The sequence below is a fragment of the Pinus tabuliformis genome, chromosome X (assembly GCF_031772625.1).
Source record: "Pinus tabuliformis cultivar Carrire ecotype Pingquan chromosome X, CPIR1, whole genome shotgun sequence".
Lineage (NCBI taxonomy): Eukaryota > Viridiplantae > Streptophyta > Pinopsida > Pinales > Pinaceae > Pinus > Pinus tabuliformis.
In genome coordinates this window covers 1,214,165,251-1,214,183,802 of record NC_142308.1, presented here as the reverse complement: position 1 = coordinate 1,214,183,802, position 18,552 = coordinate 1,214,165,251, and positions in this window count along the sequence as shown.

The following is an 18,552-nucleotide window of genomic DNA, read 5'->3' as shown; positions in this document are numbered from 1 at the left end:
CAACTTCACTGTATATCAACAGAAAGTTTTTTTTTAATCAGCAGAGGTTATTTATCAGCAGAAGTTTTTTTTTATCAGCAGAAGTAGTTTTTACAGAATGCATTCAATCATCTCTATGGTAGGAATAGTTCTCACTGGCAAGGAGAACTATCCTGAATGGTCCCGGATGATAAAACACACCTCATCTTCAATGAGTTGTGGAAGGGAGTGTGTGTCGGAGAAGGAGACAATGACCCAGTGCAACCTACATCAGACAAAGAGCTCGTCATTTGGGAAGACAAGAATAGCAAAGCCTATGCATTAATCGCAGCATCTGTAAATGAAGAAGTAAGTCGCCATATTTCATCATATTCAACTGCCTTTGAAGCTTTACAAAAGCTGAAAGAACTCTATGACTCACATTCTGCACTTGAAGTTGTTCAACTCATGATTAAACTCTTCACTCTTGAACTGAAAAATAATGATCCTCTTGCTCTTGCATCTGAAGTAAAGTCTATAATGCATGATATTAAATCCACTAAGGTTGAGCTGGATATCCCTCTTATTGCTTTTCTCAAGGCACTCTATCCTACCTACTCCAATTATCTTGAGTCTTTACAAGCAAATGGAAATCTTAAAGATATAACCTTTGACTCTCTTGTGAAAAAGTTTGCTGAAAGAGAGAAAGCCTTTGGAAAGAAGATAGCTCCTGAATCTTCTGAAGAGACTGTGTGCCTTGCTCATAAAGAAAAGCATCCTGCTCAAGATTCTACAAGAGGAAGAGGTGGACGAATAGGAAGAGGAAGATACTTCAGAGGCAGGGGGGGGCAGACATTCTCAAGGAGAAAAGGCAGATCTGCATTGCATTCGCTGCAAACGAAATGGATCACATGATGCTTCTACATGCAAGCTACCATGGGACAAAATTGAGCAGAAAAGAAACCAGCAGAAAGGTAAAACTGATGATATAGACAAAGGTAAAGCACCTGAATCTGCTCACTATATTGAGGCACAATGTAACATTGGAGTAAATGAAGATTTGTTTAATGCTTCACTTGCTTCTTCGAAAAATGATTGGTTGCTTGATTCAGGAGCAACCTGTCATATGACTCATAGAAAAGATTTTTTTGAAGATTTCACTGACAATGTTGATGGCGCAGTATACTTTGCAGATCAGTCAAAAATCAACCCATCAGGGCTTGGCACAATCAGGCTTAAACTGCCTGGTCTTCTAGAATTTCTTATAGATCATGTTCTATATCTCCCACAGCTCAAGAGAAACTTCTTGTCCTTGGTCCACATCCGCCAGCAAGGTCACTCCATTCATATGTTTGATGGCAAGCTTGAGGTAAGAAAAGCATCTGATCACTCACTTGTCATGAGGGGAATAGAAGAAGAAAGGCTTCTCAAACTGCAAGGAACCTCTGCTCATGCACAACATTTCTCATATATTTCTCATCATGAAGAAGGTACACTTCCATCAAGTTTATTATGGCATGCTAGATTTAGACATTTAAACTATGACAGTCTCCACTTATTGAAGAAAAATGGTGTTGCTGGTTTGCCTACAATTCCTAGGAAACATAAGCAATGTGATGCTTGCATTCTAGGAAAGCATAGCAAACAGTCTTTTCATGATTCACATTCAAGAGCACATAGGAAGCTTGAACTCATTCATTCAGATTTATGTGGTCCAATGCTTGTTCCTTCTACAAATGGAAATAAATATATCATGACATTTATTGATGATTACACCAGAATGTGTTGGGTTTATTTATTGCAGAACAAATATGATGCTTTTCAAACATTCAAGAATTTTCATAAATGGATTGAAAATGATGCACAATCTCATATTGGGTCTATTCGCACTGATAATGGAAAAGAATATATATCAAATGAATTTGAAAACTATCTTCGCCAACATGGGATCAAACATCAAACAACTGTGCCTTATAATCCCCAACAGAATGGTGTAGCTGAAAGAATGAATAGAACAATCTTGAATATGGTACGATCCATGCTTTTCTTCAAAAATGTAAAGATAATGTTTTGGGCTGATGCTGTTTTATGTGCTGCATATATAAAGAATAGATGTCCATCTAATGCTATAAGAAACAAGACTCCTTATGAATTGTGGTATGGACATGTTCCTTCGGTAAAACATCTCAGGATCTTTGGTTCCACCTGTTATGCTTTGATACCAAAGGTACATAGAAACAAACTTGGTGCTAGAAGTCGTAAGTGTATCTTCCCGGGGTATTCAAACACCTCTAAAGCATACCGCCTCTATGATGAAGTAAATAAAAAGTTAGTTGTATCTAGAGATGTCATTTTTCTTGAATCATCCAAATCTGACAATGTTGTTGAGCGGCAACTTGATCGCTTGGATAGATTCGCAAAAACGAAATCATTTCAAGAATTTGATAATCAAATTCCATATCTTGAAGGGGGGATTCCTATACTAGAATAAAATGTGGAATCTTCTTCTGAAGAACAATCTCCTCTGCATGAAACTCCAACAACGGATGATGCTTTAAGTGATGTAATTGATAGAATTGGGAGACTCAATCTTGATTCAGTCCCAACTCAATCAACAGAGCAGCCTGGACCATCTTAGAAAGGTCCCCCAAAGTGGCTGACAAAGACACTTGAAAGTATTCATCCTGATGAAATTGGAAAAACAGGAACCAGAAATTCAAACCGACAAAATGGAGGTGATGTAGATGACTCTAATTCACCTGTTGATATGGATGTTACTTATGATTGTGAATTGAACTTGTCTACAGATTTTGAACCAACTTCCTTCAAAGAGGCTGCTTCTCATGATGAATGGAAAGAAGTGATGCAAAAGGAGTATGATGCCCTCATAAAGAATGGCACTTGGAAGCTGGTTGATCCTCCATTTGGAACCAAACCAATTGGCTGCAAGTGGGTCTACAAGAACAAGTACAAAGCTGATGGCTCACTTGACAAGCACAAAGCTAGGCTTGTGGCAAAAGGTTTTGCACAGAAGGAAGGGGTCGATTATGAGGAAACTTTTGCCCCCACAGCAAAAGGGGCCACCATCCGGACACTCTTTGCACTAGCAGCTCAGAACGGTTGGAAAGTCCATCAAATGGATGTAAAAACTGCATTCTTGAATGGAGATCTAAAAGAGAATGTTTTTATGTCCCAGCCTGAAGGATTTGCTGTGAAAGGACATGAACAAAAAGTATGCAAACTTGTGAATTCCTTGTATGGCCTCAAACAAGCACCGCGAGCCTGGTATGAAAAACTAACTGAGCATCTTCTGAAACTCAACTTCAATCATTATGATCTTGATGATGCAACTTTATTTGTCAAGAAAGTTGGAAAAACAGTTGTATATCTTGTGGTATATGTAGATGATCTTTTAATGACAGGGAACAATGAAAGCTACATTGCATCCATAAAGAAGGAATTGGGGAAAAATTTTGAAATGACTGATTTGGGCTATGTTCATTACTATCTTGGCATTGAAGTAACCCAACATCCAAAATCCATATTTCTTTCTCAAAAGAAATACATTGGAGATTTGTTAAACAGATTTGGCATGACAGAGTGCAATCCTCTTTCTACTCCAATGGAACAAAACTTAAAGCTCACATCTATTGAAGGAAAGGAATTTGAGGATGCAACAAAGTATAGACAGCTTGTAGGAAGTCTCATCTACCTCACTACTACCAGACCAGACATTTCATTTGCTGTTGGAATCCTCTCCAGGTTTATGCAAAATCCTTGTGAGGGACATTGGTCTGCTGCAAAAAGAGTTCTAAGGTACTTGAAGGGAACTCAAGACCTTGGAATCAAGTATACACAGGTGGACGACTTCAGCTTGATTGGATACTCTGATTCAGACTTCGATGGAGACAAAGAAACTGGGGTATCTACTTCAGGATATGCTATGAGTCTTGGATCAGGAGCTGTCTCTTGGAGATCACGCAAACAATCAGTTCCAACAGATTCCACAACAGAAGCAGAATACGTGGCAGCAGCTGAAGCAACGAAAGAAATTGTGTGGCTCAGGAAAATTCTTGAAGATTTGCAGGTAAAACAAGTACAATCAACTCCACTCATGATTGACAACACCTCTGCAATAAAGTTGGCCAAGAATCCAAAGTTCCATGATCGTACAAAGCACATCAATACTAAATATCATCTGATCCGACATCATGTTGAGGCCAAAACAATCCATCTCCGTCATTGTTCCACAAATGAGAAAATTGCAGACATCTTCACCAAAGCGCTTGGAAGAGAAAAGCTTGAAAGATTCAGAATGATGCTTGGACTCACCAACATCCCTTCAGATTAAGGGGGGGAATGTTGACACCTAATCCTCTGCGGTTGGGTGAACTTGGAATGTGAACAGTCATCAGAAGATGAACTGAGCAGTCACATTCTTGTATATAACAATAGCTACCTAATGTAATAAATTGAATCAATTTTCTGAGTTTTATGCCAAACTGGAGTTACTCCTGGCCTGACATTATCGGACGGTTTCTCATCATATGTTTCATTCAAAGCAATGGTTGCTTGGTTGCCCCCTTACTGAGCTTGCTTCTTCTTCTTCTTCTTCTTCTTCCCTTTCTTCTTCTTCCTAGCCACCTGGTTACTAGTGCCAATACTTTCACTATGCGAAGAGGAAGAAGGGGAGGAAGAAACAACCGACGAACAAGGAAAAGGGTCAACTTTAGGATCAACTGGAGGTTGATTTTGTTCAGTTGTAGGAATATTCAGTTGCGGGGCCAAGGAGGTTGATAACAACCATACTGGAAATCTGATGGTAAGTCCCAGAAGGGACAATGTAGCCATATAAGGAGCACCAATATTTCCGAAAGGAGGAAAAGGATTAGGATTCCCATCAAAAGGAATTCCTTGATCAGTGGACTCCGGAGTCGTTGCCATATGTTTCAACCTAAGATCAATTAAGGAGTGACGTGGAGGATGTTATCTGTGGCCAATTAATTCATTTTAATCAAAATAACATAACAAAACAAAAGATGGATAATCTAGGCAGAAGGATTACTAAGCAACTGTGAACTGCAATATATTGCCTTAGTAAACCAAGGACTTAACATACGTGCAGGAAATCTCCCCAAATGTTTTTCCATCAAGATGGGAAGAAAATCCTCTCGTAACTCAAGTGGGTAATTCTCCCGTTCTTACGGCACCCCCTCCAAGTAGTCTGGTCACTTCCTTTGATTGGAATCTACTGGCAGGATGTCATCTTCCTTCGTATGTGCCTTTCCAGATCATAGTACATGTTTGTAATATGATTGTACCTGACACTATTATAGATGAAGGTGCAACTGTGAGTATCCTTTCCTCCACTACTTAGCAAGCATTCGGTTCACCCCCACTTGTCCTGTTACCCAGAATCTGTTGGCTTTTAACAAAGGAACCCGTCAACCATTAGGTATCCTTCCCCAGTATGGTCGCCAATTTGTTATGTGGAATTTGCATCTACAGATAAACACAACTTCCCTAAGTGGGTAGCTACACTTAGAACAACGGAATTAAAGAGTTTAACCTTTTCCTATAGAAGATAGATAAGTAAAGAGACCTACTTGTTATCTTTCACTTCCCTTTGTCTCCTTTGATTTGCTCTCGTTGCTCCTTCTCGAATTGAATAAGCTCGATCAATACTTGCAATCATAAATAGAGGACAAAAACCAATCAAAGCAAGAGATCTATCTACTATAAGGAAATGGAATCGAAAGCATTTATACATATAATCATCATACATAAAGACAAGAATATGGGAAAAGGTGTAAACAACTTTATTAAGTAGAAGGAAGAGTTACAACCAAAGAAGTCCGATCCCATGTCACTCATCCATCCTTAATCACAAAAAAATCACAACACTTTGGCAACATAACAATACTTGCTTATGATCTCAAACCTCAAACCAACAATATCTCCTTACAATTCTTCAAAGTCTAGCCCCTGATCACTATGATGAGTGCTCCATTTATAAGGAAATGGAGGTGGTTTTGTTATAAATTGGCATTGAATGGATTTCCAATTTGGGAGTTAGTTTCCATGGAGGAAGGGAAGAGAGGATAGGAGGTTATTTGATTCATTCCCTATCCAATTTCGAGCTCATAGGAGAGGATAAGAGGTGGGAATCTTCTAGAATGGTCTAGAATGTAGGAATATTCCCATAACCCTATGAAGATTTCGCTCAATATCTCTTAGCATAGGCCAAAGTGGGCATAGGTGCTCTGTAGAGCAGGCTTGAATGGGCCTAAGTGCTCTGCAACACATTTACCCCTGACCAAGGCTGCGCTGGTCCCTCAATGAGTCATTTCAGGATGTCTTCAGGCCAAGAAACTCTCAAGAATGATGGCATTCAATGTGATGACTTGTCTAGGGCATGTAGCAACTGAATTAGGGTTTGATGAGCCATAATAGTATTGATCTGAATGTTGGGAGTGATGTGCCCAAATAGACCTGTAACACCCTTTCCTAGCTGAATGCTAGATTCTAATGGTGCTAACTAGTCCCTAAACCAGGTTTGTCTGCCAGTTATATACCCAAGGCTTGCTGATTGATGTGCCTGTCTAGTTATTAGTTCAAATCAACTGGTTTTTAAAAGTATGTTGCATAGTAGTACTTTATATTTTTAGAATTATTATTTCATTTGTATGAATCAACAAAAGAAACATGATTAAAATGATTTTTTATGAATCATTATAGCGTTTTATAGTGAATAATTATAGAATGGGTGTAGTATGAAGTTCTATCTCCTTTAGAAATTTAAGATTATATTTGTCATTGAAAAATATCTAGAAAATGAAATATGCCCCATTTCTACTTAACTATTTTACTAGAATATGTGGTGAATATGATTGAATTAATATACTTAGAAATAAAAATTCCAATTTATTATAAAATTGTGTCTAATATTATGAACTTCAGTTAAAAGTGTTTTGGTGTAAAATGCATGGCTAAAATTCAACATTGGATGTATGCATCGTTGAGGGGTCTTATTTTAATAGAAACACATTTTGAACTTTGAAGCAATATGTGCCTCTAAGCCTTTTCCAAGTTATATATATATATATATATATATATATATATATATATATATATATATATATATATATAGATATATATTTGTTTAAAGTTTGGACATGATTAATATGATTCTTTTTTGAATTATTTTTCTTAGTATCTTTATATTCTATATGAGGAATATTCATGTTTCTATCCTAGAGGAACTTCCTAGATAGTAAATCTTGATTCCATTGCATGAAACACTGATTATGAGCTCAACATGTCGAATTCGGGAATTAAACCTTAGTGGGGAGGATAACTATATTTGTCCCAGCCACACAAGCTTGAGTTGAGTTAAGATTAAGATTCATTACCTAAGCAATAAGTTTTACTGATTTATTTTATTTATTTATTTTTTATAGATGGAAACATTCTGAAGAAATCCTCTTGGAAATTTCCCTGATTTTGAGAATGGTACCCAGGGTAAACTAGTCAATTGTTTTTTTGACAACTTAACCCAATAGAGACCTTGAGTGAGGTCCAATAATATCAATAGAGATAGTTGGGAAGAAGAATTGACCCCTGTGACCTCCTACTTGTAATTCAAAATACTCAACCACTTGAACTAACCCACTAGGCTAATTCATTTTAATTTGTGTAAGAAGTTAGCTAATAAACTAGATAATTAATCTGTCCTTAGTTCATTACATCTTTTGGTTTGCCTTTCATTACCATTTTTCATAACTATAAGCCATATCCTATTTATTTTCATCATTTGAATGCATTACAACCTACAACTTTCTTCAAATATATTAACTTAACTAAATTCTATAGAATTACAAATTTAGTAACTATTATGATGTTATTAAGCCAACTATCTTATATGTGATCAATTTTCTATCTTGATTCCAAGGATTTGCACTGGTTTTGATTGAAAAGGAAGCTATTGGTATCTGTAATTTGTGTAAGAGGTTAGTTAATCAATTATATAATTTAACCCATCCTTAGTGTATTATATCTATTGTTTTTCCTTTCATTACCCTTTTGCATAAATATAAACCATATGCTACTGCCAATCTTGGTATTTGGACTGCAACTCTGGACGTTGATCCTCCTAGGCTTCATGATCTCAGCACTTGCAACCTTCCTCCTCCCATCCTCTACCTACTCTGTTCAACTTTGTCGCCTTCTGGCTGACTAAAACCCTAGGCATGGTGACCTGGGGGGGGGGAGGTGGGGGTAGGCCTCTCGAAGCATTCTTTCGGCTCAATCCCTCTAGTGGGTTCTGGTACTAGTAAGTCAAATTTTGTTGACGCCTTGTAGTAAGGTTTTACAGAAAACCTTCCATGTTACAAAGTCAATTACTGCTTAGAAGAGGAGGAGCACATGCATTTCCAAATCGTTAGAAATATCGAATATTCACATTCCTCTAGCCCAATTGAATGCTAGAATCTAATGGTGCTAATTGGTCCCTAAACCAGATTTGTTCGCCGATTAGATACCCTTGGCTTGTTGATTGAATAGTTTGTCTGGTTATTGGTTCAAATTGATCAGTGTTTAAAAGTATGTTGCATAGTAAAAAATTATATTTTAGAACTATTATTTCATTTGTATGAACCAACAAAAGAAACTTGATTAAAAGGCATTTTTATAAATCATTATAGTGTTTTATAGTGAATCATTATAGAATGAGTGTAGTATGGAATATTATCTGCTTTAGAACTTTAAGATTATACTTGTTGTTGACAAATGTATAGAAAATGAAATATGCCTTACTTCTATTCAACTATTTTACTAGAATATGTGATTGACTTAATATACTTAGAAATAAAAATTATGATTTATCAAAAAATATGTCTAATATTATGAATTTCAGTGAAAAGTGTCTTGGTGTAAAAAGCATGGCTAAAATTCAACATTGGATGTATCCATCCATTGAGGGGTCTTATTATAAGAGAAACACATTTTGAACTTTGAATCAATATGTGCCTCTAAGACTTTTCCAAATTCCATATATATATATATATATATATAAAGTGGTTTAAAGTTTGGACATGCTTAATATGATTCCTTTTTGAATTTTTTTCCCAGTATCTTTATATTATATATAAGGAATATACATGTTTCTATCCTTGAGTGTTTCCTAGATAATAAGGCTTGATACCATTATAGGAAATACTGATTATGAACTCAACATGTCAAATGTAGGAATTGAACCTTGGTTGGGAGGATAACTATATTTCTCCTAGTCACACAAGCTAAATTGAGTTGAGTTAAACTTAACAATCATTACCTAAGCAATATGTTGTACTAGTTTATTTTATTTATTTATTTTTTATAGATGGAAGCATTCTGAAGAAATCCTCTTGGAACTTTCCCCCATTTTGAGGTTGGTACCAAGGTTAAACTAGTCGATTGTTGTTTTGGAAACTTAACCCAACAAAGACATTGAGTGAGGTCCAATAATATCCATAGAGGTAGTTGGGAAAAGGAATTGACCCCTTTGACCTCCTACTTGTAATTCAAAATGCTCAATCACTTGAACTAACTCACTAGGAGAATTCATTTTAATTAGTGTAATAAGTTAGCCAAACAATTAGATAATCATCCCATCTTTAGTTCACTACATCTTTTTGTTTTCCCTTCATTACCATTTTGCATAACTATAAGCCATATCCTATTTATTTTTATCATTTGAATGCATTACAATCTACACCTTTCTTCAAATATACTAACTTAACTAAATGCTATAGAATTACAAATTTAGTGACTATTCTAATGTCATTAAGCCAATGATCTTATATGTGATTAATTTTGTATCTTGATTCCAAGGATTTACACTAGTTTTGATTGAAAATGAAGTTATTGGTATCTTTAATTTGTATAAGAAGTTAATTAAAAATTATACAATTTAACCCATCCTTAGTTCATTATATATGTTTTTTTTTCTTTCATTATGTTGGACACCTAATCCTCTAAGGGTTGGTGTGGAAGCTGAATAGCCTAAGGAAGTCCAAGAGACCTTGGAATATGAAACCGAAGGTCATATGAATGTACTATAAATGTATATCATTTGTTAATAATAGATATACTCTCATGATTATCTTTAATATTCTGTTGCTACCATTTATGTGTTTAACATGGTATCAGAGCGGGCGTAGTCTTGCCCTGCTTCAATTTGAGCCACTTGTGTTGTGGCCTCTCTGTGCATGTCAGTTCTGCATTCTTACGGATATAACTGCTATTATTGTGTGCATGCCTATTTCATGCTTCACACTGTCTGACTGACCTCTCTTAGCTAGATTTGTGCTGGGTTCTCTATCCACTACCTCAAATAGAAAAAATGCACCCGCCTGGACTCTGCACCTGAACGCTCTGCGTTTGATAGAAAATCGAATGACCTTTAAAGTCTGTGTTGCATGGAAGACTGAGATGACCGTGGTGAGTGCCATGAGTGAAGTAAGTATGTATTGCAGCCATACATATTCGATACATATTCTACATTGAATGGTATTCTGCGTTGAATGGTAATGTGTTGACTGCGTTTTGGATGAACATTGTGTTGCTTGACATGGAGTGATTGTCATGCGGTATTACTGTGTTCATAATACTGCATTACCATGACTATTTCTTGGTTAACGCCTCTCCTTCCACACAGTTAGTACTCTTGACTCCGCACCATAATACCTCCTCCTTGTGAGTGAAATTGTATTGGCATGTACACCACGACTATACATAGTGTCTGTGGTTGCCATGAATCATATTAGTATACACACCGTCCAGTTATATGAACGTTGCCCCTGCTGCCACATTAGAGGATCTATGGACTGTGACTTTCTCGTCCACAGGTGACTTCCCAAGAAGTGTTGGGTTGTGTTATATTATTTCCACGACTAGCCCACGTAGTTAACTGTGGGGTTAGAGGGGCAGCGAAGCCCCCCTTTATTGCGCCGATTATGTAGCCCGGGGGGGTCACAGGGTGTTTGAGGCGTACCCGTAACCCCACTTTATGGGGTCCAGGGCAGCGCCCCAGAAAATTTTGGTTTTGGACCCTATGTTAGGTTGGGCAGACCCACCTATGGTTTTGTGCATTATTTTTGCACATGCTTTGGATGCGATGGTTTTCGGTCCATGGTATTGGACGTGATGGTTTTCGGTCCATGGTATTGGACGTGATGGTTTTCGGTCCATGGTATTGGATGCTTCAACATGTATAAATATGTATTATAACATTGAAAAGAACATAATGAAAAATCAAGCTGGTAGACCCGGTTTTGGGATCCAGGGGAAAATCTCTGTGTATATGTGTTTTATGTGTTATGCTCTCACATTGTTTATTTTCTGTGTTTTAGAATTCGTATGTAGGTAATTTCTGTACGGGGTTAAAACCTACATTTGGTATCAGAGCTGTTTTGGCTTCAAGGGGATGCCTTTGTTGCTGAGGGGTTTTGCTCGGGCCTGTGGTAGACCCTGTTCAGTTGGAGATCTGCGAAATCGATTCTGGTGGTGAAAGAAGATGGCGAGCAGTGGAAAGATAAGGATCGAGAAATTTTATGGTCAGAGTTTTGAGTTGTGGAAACTCAAGATGGAGGATCTATTAGTGGATAAAGATCAGTGGATCGCGGTAGATCCAGGTACTAAACCAACGGGAATGTCTGATGAAGAATGGAAGAAGTTGGATAGGAAGGCAAAGAGCACAATACGATTGTGTGTCTCAGATTGAGTATTGTTGAATGTATCAGGGGAAGATACGACGAAGGCTTTGTGGGACAAGTTAGGGACTTTGTACCAATCTAAGTCTCTGGTGAATAAACTGTTCCTTCGGAAAAAGCTGTATAACCTGAGGATGAAAGATGGAGACTCAGTGAAAGAGCATTTGAATGCATTTAATATTATGGTAAGTCAGTTAGCATCTGTTGATATTAAAATTTCAGATGAAGATAAGTGCATCAGTTTGTTGTGTTCTCTACCAGATTCGTGGGATAGTCTGGTTATTGTAATAGGTAGCAATGCAACAGCCTTGCAGTTTGATGAAATAGTCTCAGCCTTGCTGATGGAGGAGATGAGACGGAAAAATATGGAGAGCCAGAATGGTGATGCCTTGTCTGTATGAGTATGGTCCCAAAACAGAAACAAAAATAAGTCATCGAGTGGGAGATCTAAATATAGAGGGAGATCTAAATCTCCAGGAAAACTTGTAAAGGTGGTGTGCTGGAAATGCGGAAAGGAAGACCACTTCAAAAGGGACTGTAAATCTAAAGCTCATGACAAAGGAAAGGGATCTGATGAGGCTCCTTCTGCAGAGGCGAAAACCACCTCAGATGAAGGTGGGGATGTATACTTGGCTTATTCAAGTACACATGTAGATCATCAGGCATGGTTGATTGACTCAGGTGCATCCTTTCACTTCACTCCCCATAAAGAGTGGTTCTGCGAGTATGAGAAATATGATGGTGGTGATATCTTCTTGGGGGATGACAGGAAGGCTAAAATCGTTGGTCGCGGAAAGGTAAAGTTGAAGTTGCAAGGTGGAAGAGTTAGAGCACTTCCAGATGTTCTACATATTCTTGCATTGGCTAGAAATCTAATTTCTATAAGCAAGCTAGATGATGTAGGTGTAAAAACAGTGTTCGAGAAGGATACCTGCAAGATGGTTCAGGGAGCACTGGTATTGATGCGGGGAGTTCCGATTGGAACTCTGTATAAGCTGCAAGGTAGCACGATTGTTGATGGGTGCAACAGTTCTGTGGTTCCTGCAAGTGGAGCAGAAAATATAGTGGTCTCTGGAGAGAAGACCATGTTGTGGCATCAAAGGCTTGGACATAATGGAGAGAAAGGCCTTCGAATACTTTATGGTAAAGGTATGGTAGAAGGTATGAGTAATAGATCTCTGGATTTTGATTTCTATGAAAATTGTGTATATGGGAAGCAGAATCGGGTGAGTTTCCTCTCTGGAGGTAAGAGGGCGAAACAGATATTAGAGCTTGTGCACAGTGATGTGTTTGGACCTGTGAAAGTTCCATCACTAGGTAAGTCTGTATATTATGTATCATTTATAGATGACTTCTCAAGGAATACATGGATATATTTCCTTAAAAATAAATCTAAAGCCTTTGACAGGTTTAAAGAATATAAGGCTCTCGTGGAAAATCAGACAGAGAAGAAGATAAAGGTGCTGAGGACAGATAATGGTGGAGAGTTTTGCAGCAAGGAATTTGAAGAATTCTGTAAGAAGTGTGGTACAACACGACAGAAAATTACTCCATATACACCTCAGCAAAATGAGAATCGGATTTCAGCCCCGCCCACTAAAAAAATAAAAATTATTATTATTAACAATATATATCTATATATATATATATATATATATATATATATATATATATATATATATATATTTTAATTAATTATGTTTTTTTTTTGTTTTTGTTTAATGTTTATTATATTTTTTTGTGTTTTTAAAATTTAAAATTTAATTTTAATAATTTTTTAACTTTGTTAGTTTGTTTTATTTTTGCTTTTAAATTATTTAAAATTGTTATATATATATATATATATATATATATTAAATCAGGGTTGTTTTTATTTATTTTTTAGTTTTTTTTAACAATTTTTTAATATTGTTGTATTTTTATTTATTTATTTTTATAATTTTTATTTTTATTTTTTTTCAATTTTATATCGTTTACAAGATAATATATATATATATACATTTTTTATGTATTTTATATATATATTTTTATATTTGTTTTTTTTAAGTAATCAAAATTTAAAAAAAGATAAATAAGACAACTAGAAAATTTGTTAAGTAATCAACGTTTAAAAAACAATCGGACATAAAAAAATTTAAAGGGTCAAAAAATGCAATATTTAAAAAACAAAAAATCTATAGTTAATACATTAGAAAATATAGTGTCAAAAATAAGCCCTCTAAAAAAATGGGTTGTTGCTGCATCAACAAGTTTCAAAATCAACATGAAAATCACTAACATTTAAAAACAAATATTTATATTTGATACATAAGAAAATTTGAAGTGTCAAAAATATGATCTGAAAAAAATATATGTATTATGCATCACCACTTTTCAAAATTGGTTGACTTTTTTGCTACCTCAACGAAATGAGTAATTGTATCAGTTCCCATTTCACAGTTTACATTGTTAAGTGAGTGTAACAAACTATTTGCGTGTCTCTTCTCTTGCTGTGACTCTTGTCAAATAAGTTGTTTCCATTTGTGTATGCTGGATCCTTCGTTTTTTTGGATAATTTTGGCCAATTTTTGCTGAAAAAGAGTCACATAGATGATTAGTAAGAACAAGAAAAGTAAATGGAAAAACAGTTCAAAACCTGAGAACAGAGAAGAGAAAGCAGTAAGTGGAGAGAGGAAGTACTTATCTCAAGCTTTGTCAAAGCCACAAAAGAAGGATATAAGTATCAGTTTTGACAGAATCAAAGAAGAAGTGGACCAAAGCACCCAAATTTTGTCAAAGGAATCAAATGGGACCAGATCAAGTGAGCGAGATCAAGATAAAGAAGAAAATCTATAAAAGTCACATGGATTGAGCTGAATCTAGAGAAGAGACAAAGAGAGCTAGGCTGGCATGCTGTCAGAATGAGATTTGAATCTCTGTGCATGTATTGAGATTTGATCTATTCTATTGATGTCATCTTGAGTAGATCTCACATAATTTTGTAGATTTGTATTGTAATGGTTCGAATTTTAATCTAATATAATGAGGATGTTGCAGGGCTATATCTGTGTGTATTGTGAACTAATTTCATTGTGTTAGGTATCTCCCCTTTAAAAGTTTTGAAGTGTTTCAATAGATAGCTTGCTGTATGTTTGTATATTGTGCGCAAGGTTAATTGGGATTTCCAGTATATTTGAATGAACAATGAATAATGTATGTAACAATTTGAATTCTGACACTATCTAAACTCCCCTCTCACATTTAATAAGTCTCGACATGACTTGGGTGAGACTTTTATCCCTTGTAGAGGAATGAAAGTGTCAGCTTTGCGCTAGACTATGGTGGGATCTTTTGTTGGCAACCAATTGCCAAATCCCGAGTCTACATGACAAAACTTTCATCCAATAAATGGTTCCATTGCCAGGCCCTTGAAAATTAGATGGGGATTTAGATCATGGTGTCGAGGATTCTCAAGCATGATATTCAGGAGTGGTGGTATGAGAATGTGATATGTTTATCCTACAATAGCTCAACTAAGACATAAGAACTTAGATTGGGTTATGAAGGGGATCCTATTTGCAGAACCTACATGTGATTAGTTCGAGATTTTTTGGTGTAAGTTTCTTGAAGAACTATATAATTGGTTGAGTAGATTGCAGAATAAAGAAGGAATTGGAAGCCGTGGACAAATATGGCAGGAACTGATTTGGTTACACTGCATCGCTTAGATACTGAGTTAACCAAAGCTATTGACTTTTTGGATCAAGCGACCTTGGAAGGCTACATTATTGAATTTGCTGCAAAGAACCACCAGTGTTTCTCTAAATCTGAAGCAATTTTTAAGTAGGTGTTGCTGGGAAGATTGTTGAAATAAACCCCCCTGTGGATCAAGGCTCTTATGGTTGAAGAGAGATTACTACCATTCCAAGAAACCAACATGGTAGAGTAAAACCCTAGGTACTAGGGGTAGGGTTTAGAGGAGAGATGTTGTTCTGTTGCGGAAGATGAGTGGAAGTTGCGATGGATGTAGAAGAGTTGTGAAAGGCATGGGATTTTAGGGCACTTAGAAGGGCACACATCATTGATGAGTGGTGGAAAAATAAGTTGTGAGAGATTAGGGGAAGGAGAAGAGAGCTTCAACAGATAGGTGAAGCGTTGAGTACTTTGAGCTTGCAAATAGGAGGAGTGGCTAGCCCAAAGTTGCTGAATAACGAATTAGGAGAAGGATCTCATTCTAGCGAAATAGGAGGAGCTAGAGGAGATGTGATAGGAGACTAGTATAGGGGAAGTGAAACCCACTAGAAGTCAGAAGGAGTTTAAACAACGGAAACACCCAGACATCTAGTTGCGATGATTGACCATAATACTCCCATAGATGAAGAAATGTACTTCATGATTAGATGATTATTCTTTGAAGATGATTTGGTCCCTGTAAGCAACAGCCTGCAAAGCAGTAATGCAACTAACTCTCTCCCTAACCTCCCCATGGTACTTTATCAAAATCCTGTTAATTTTCTTTCCAAATCAGTAAAAAATTTGAAATTTAAGGAGTTTTATAGTAGTTACATAGCTGGTAACTCTAGTGGATTTGGGACAAATTTTACAATGTTTTCCCAACCTAGTTCGCAAGGTTTTGTGTTAGTTCCACCTGGTCAAACAATAATGGAGGGAAATGTAGTGGGATCGTTCACTCGGTACCCCGAGTTCTCGGGTTGGGGAGATGAAGATGTCGAGCAATATTGGTATCTATGCGAAGCAATTTAGAGGGCTAGGCAAACCTTAGATGCCACTAAGATCATTGAATTTTAGACAAATTTGCAAGATATAGCACTCTGATGGTTCATCAAGTGGTATGATTTGAATTTGAATCCAACTCTTGATATAATTACAGAGAATTTATTATAGAATTCAACCTTCATCATACAGATCAATAGGGTTTAGCGAAGTTATAGGATATCAAACAACGAGAGGGAGAAACTGCATGGGAGTGCATGCAACGGTTTAAAGATGCGATTGAGAAATTGAATTATATTATTGATCCTCATCATCAAAGGGATTGGTTCATTAAATATTTGTTTCCATTAACTAGAACTCCTTTGATGCAACAAATGATCCAAACATTACAAGATGCCCTGGAACAAGCTATGAAGATTGAGGCAATGATAGGATACCCTCATGAGTACAAGGCAGGTACTACTTCTAGTGATCCTGCTATTATTGGCTTACAACATCAAATTATTGATCTAACAGAGACAATGAAGGATATGCATGCTACATGACCTTTGTGTCCACAAGTTTGGTTCACTAATTTCCATGTTGAGGGACATCACACTACTGAATGCCCAAGGTTGCAGAGAACATGCCCTTCTAGTATACCTGTGGGACCAACTCCACCACCTCCATGACCTATTGTTGGAGTTGCACAAGCTTCCACAAGGTACGTCCGTTAATGAATCTTATGAGATTTGTCGAACTTATGGACATGCACCTCGTCTTTGTCCTATTTTGCAGAAGTATTCCAATTTTCCAAACAATATTTTTCGTGAGTTCTGTGGCTCTCCGAATCACCATACATACTAGCGCATATCTTTCGATGCTTTGGATGACTGGTTGGACCATACTGCATTCCGGGTTAATGAAGCTCCTAAGGGGCAAGGAGGAGGTGGCTTAAGAGGGGGGAGATATGGAGGAAGAGGCCCAATTCAATGCTACAACTATGATCAAGAGGACCATGTTGCTCATGATTTTCCATTACAAAGGAGACCTTAGTGTTCCCATTGTCGGAATGCTACTAAATATTGTCTCGATGTTGATTGCTTGCTGGGAAGAGCGTAATTGGAAAAGAGGTGAAAATTTGATTAATGCAGAGCCTAGAAAGCCTAATTCAGTCCTTCAACCAAATATTATTATTATCACCAGAGGGGGCAAGCAGACTAGAGTGAAAAAATAAGTACCAAATCAACCTGTCATAATAAAGCCCTCATCTACGAAGAAGTCTTATAACCTCATGCAACAAAAGGAATAATACAAGGATGTTGCAAAAATATTTAAGCAGTTGGTTTCTTCTTACAACCCATGATTAGAACAACAAGAGAAGGGATAGTTGAAGAGTCCATATTGAGAAACATCTTAGCCCGTCATGGAGTGGCTTAAACTGTTTTTGCATATTATGAGTGATGAACAATTATCTAGTTAGTTGCAGAAAAAACGTAAATTTGTTGTGAAGGATGAAGAAATTTCAGAAAGGCCTATTTCATCTAATTTTCCTAAATGTCATTCCAGATGTGTCCATCATAACAAGAGGATAACGAGAAGGGAATTTCATATTGATGCCCAAATTATAGGGTACCAAATCAAAGACACCATGTTGGATTTGGGATCAGATGTGAATATCTTGCTGAGAAAAACTTGGGAGCCTTTAGGAAAACCCAAGTTGGTGTTTTCTCCTATTAAGATATGCATGGCTTATTAGTACCATATTATTCCTGTTGGACATCTGGAATATGTTGAAGTAGATATTTTCAGGGTGAAGACATATGCAGACTTTGAAGTCATTGATATTATGGGTGATAAATATTATTATCCAACTTTATTTGGAATAGACTGGGCCTTTGAAAAATATGCTGTCATCAACCTTAAATGAGAAACCATGACTTTTGAAGTAGATAGAGTCAGATTTATGCAACCACTCGATCTTTATCAAGGTCCAGGGTTTATAGAGCCTGTTGATGATGAAGAAGAGCCTGATATTTTGGATCAGTTATATCAAGTTACTACACGAAAGAGAGAGGATTATATAAATATTGAAACAAACGAATCTCTTATTTAGAGGAGTATTCAACATATAAAAGTTGGTTTAGATGCT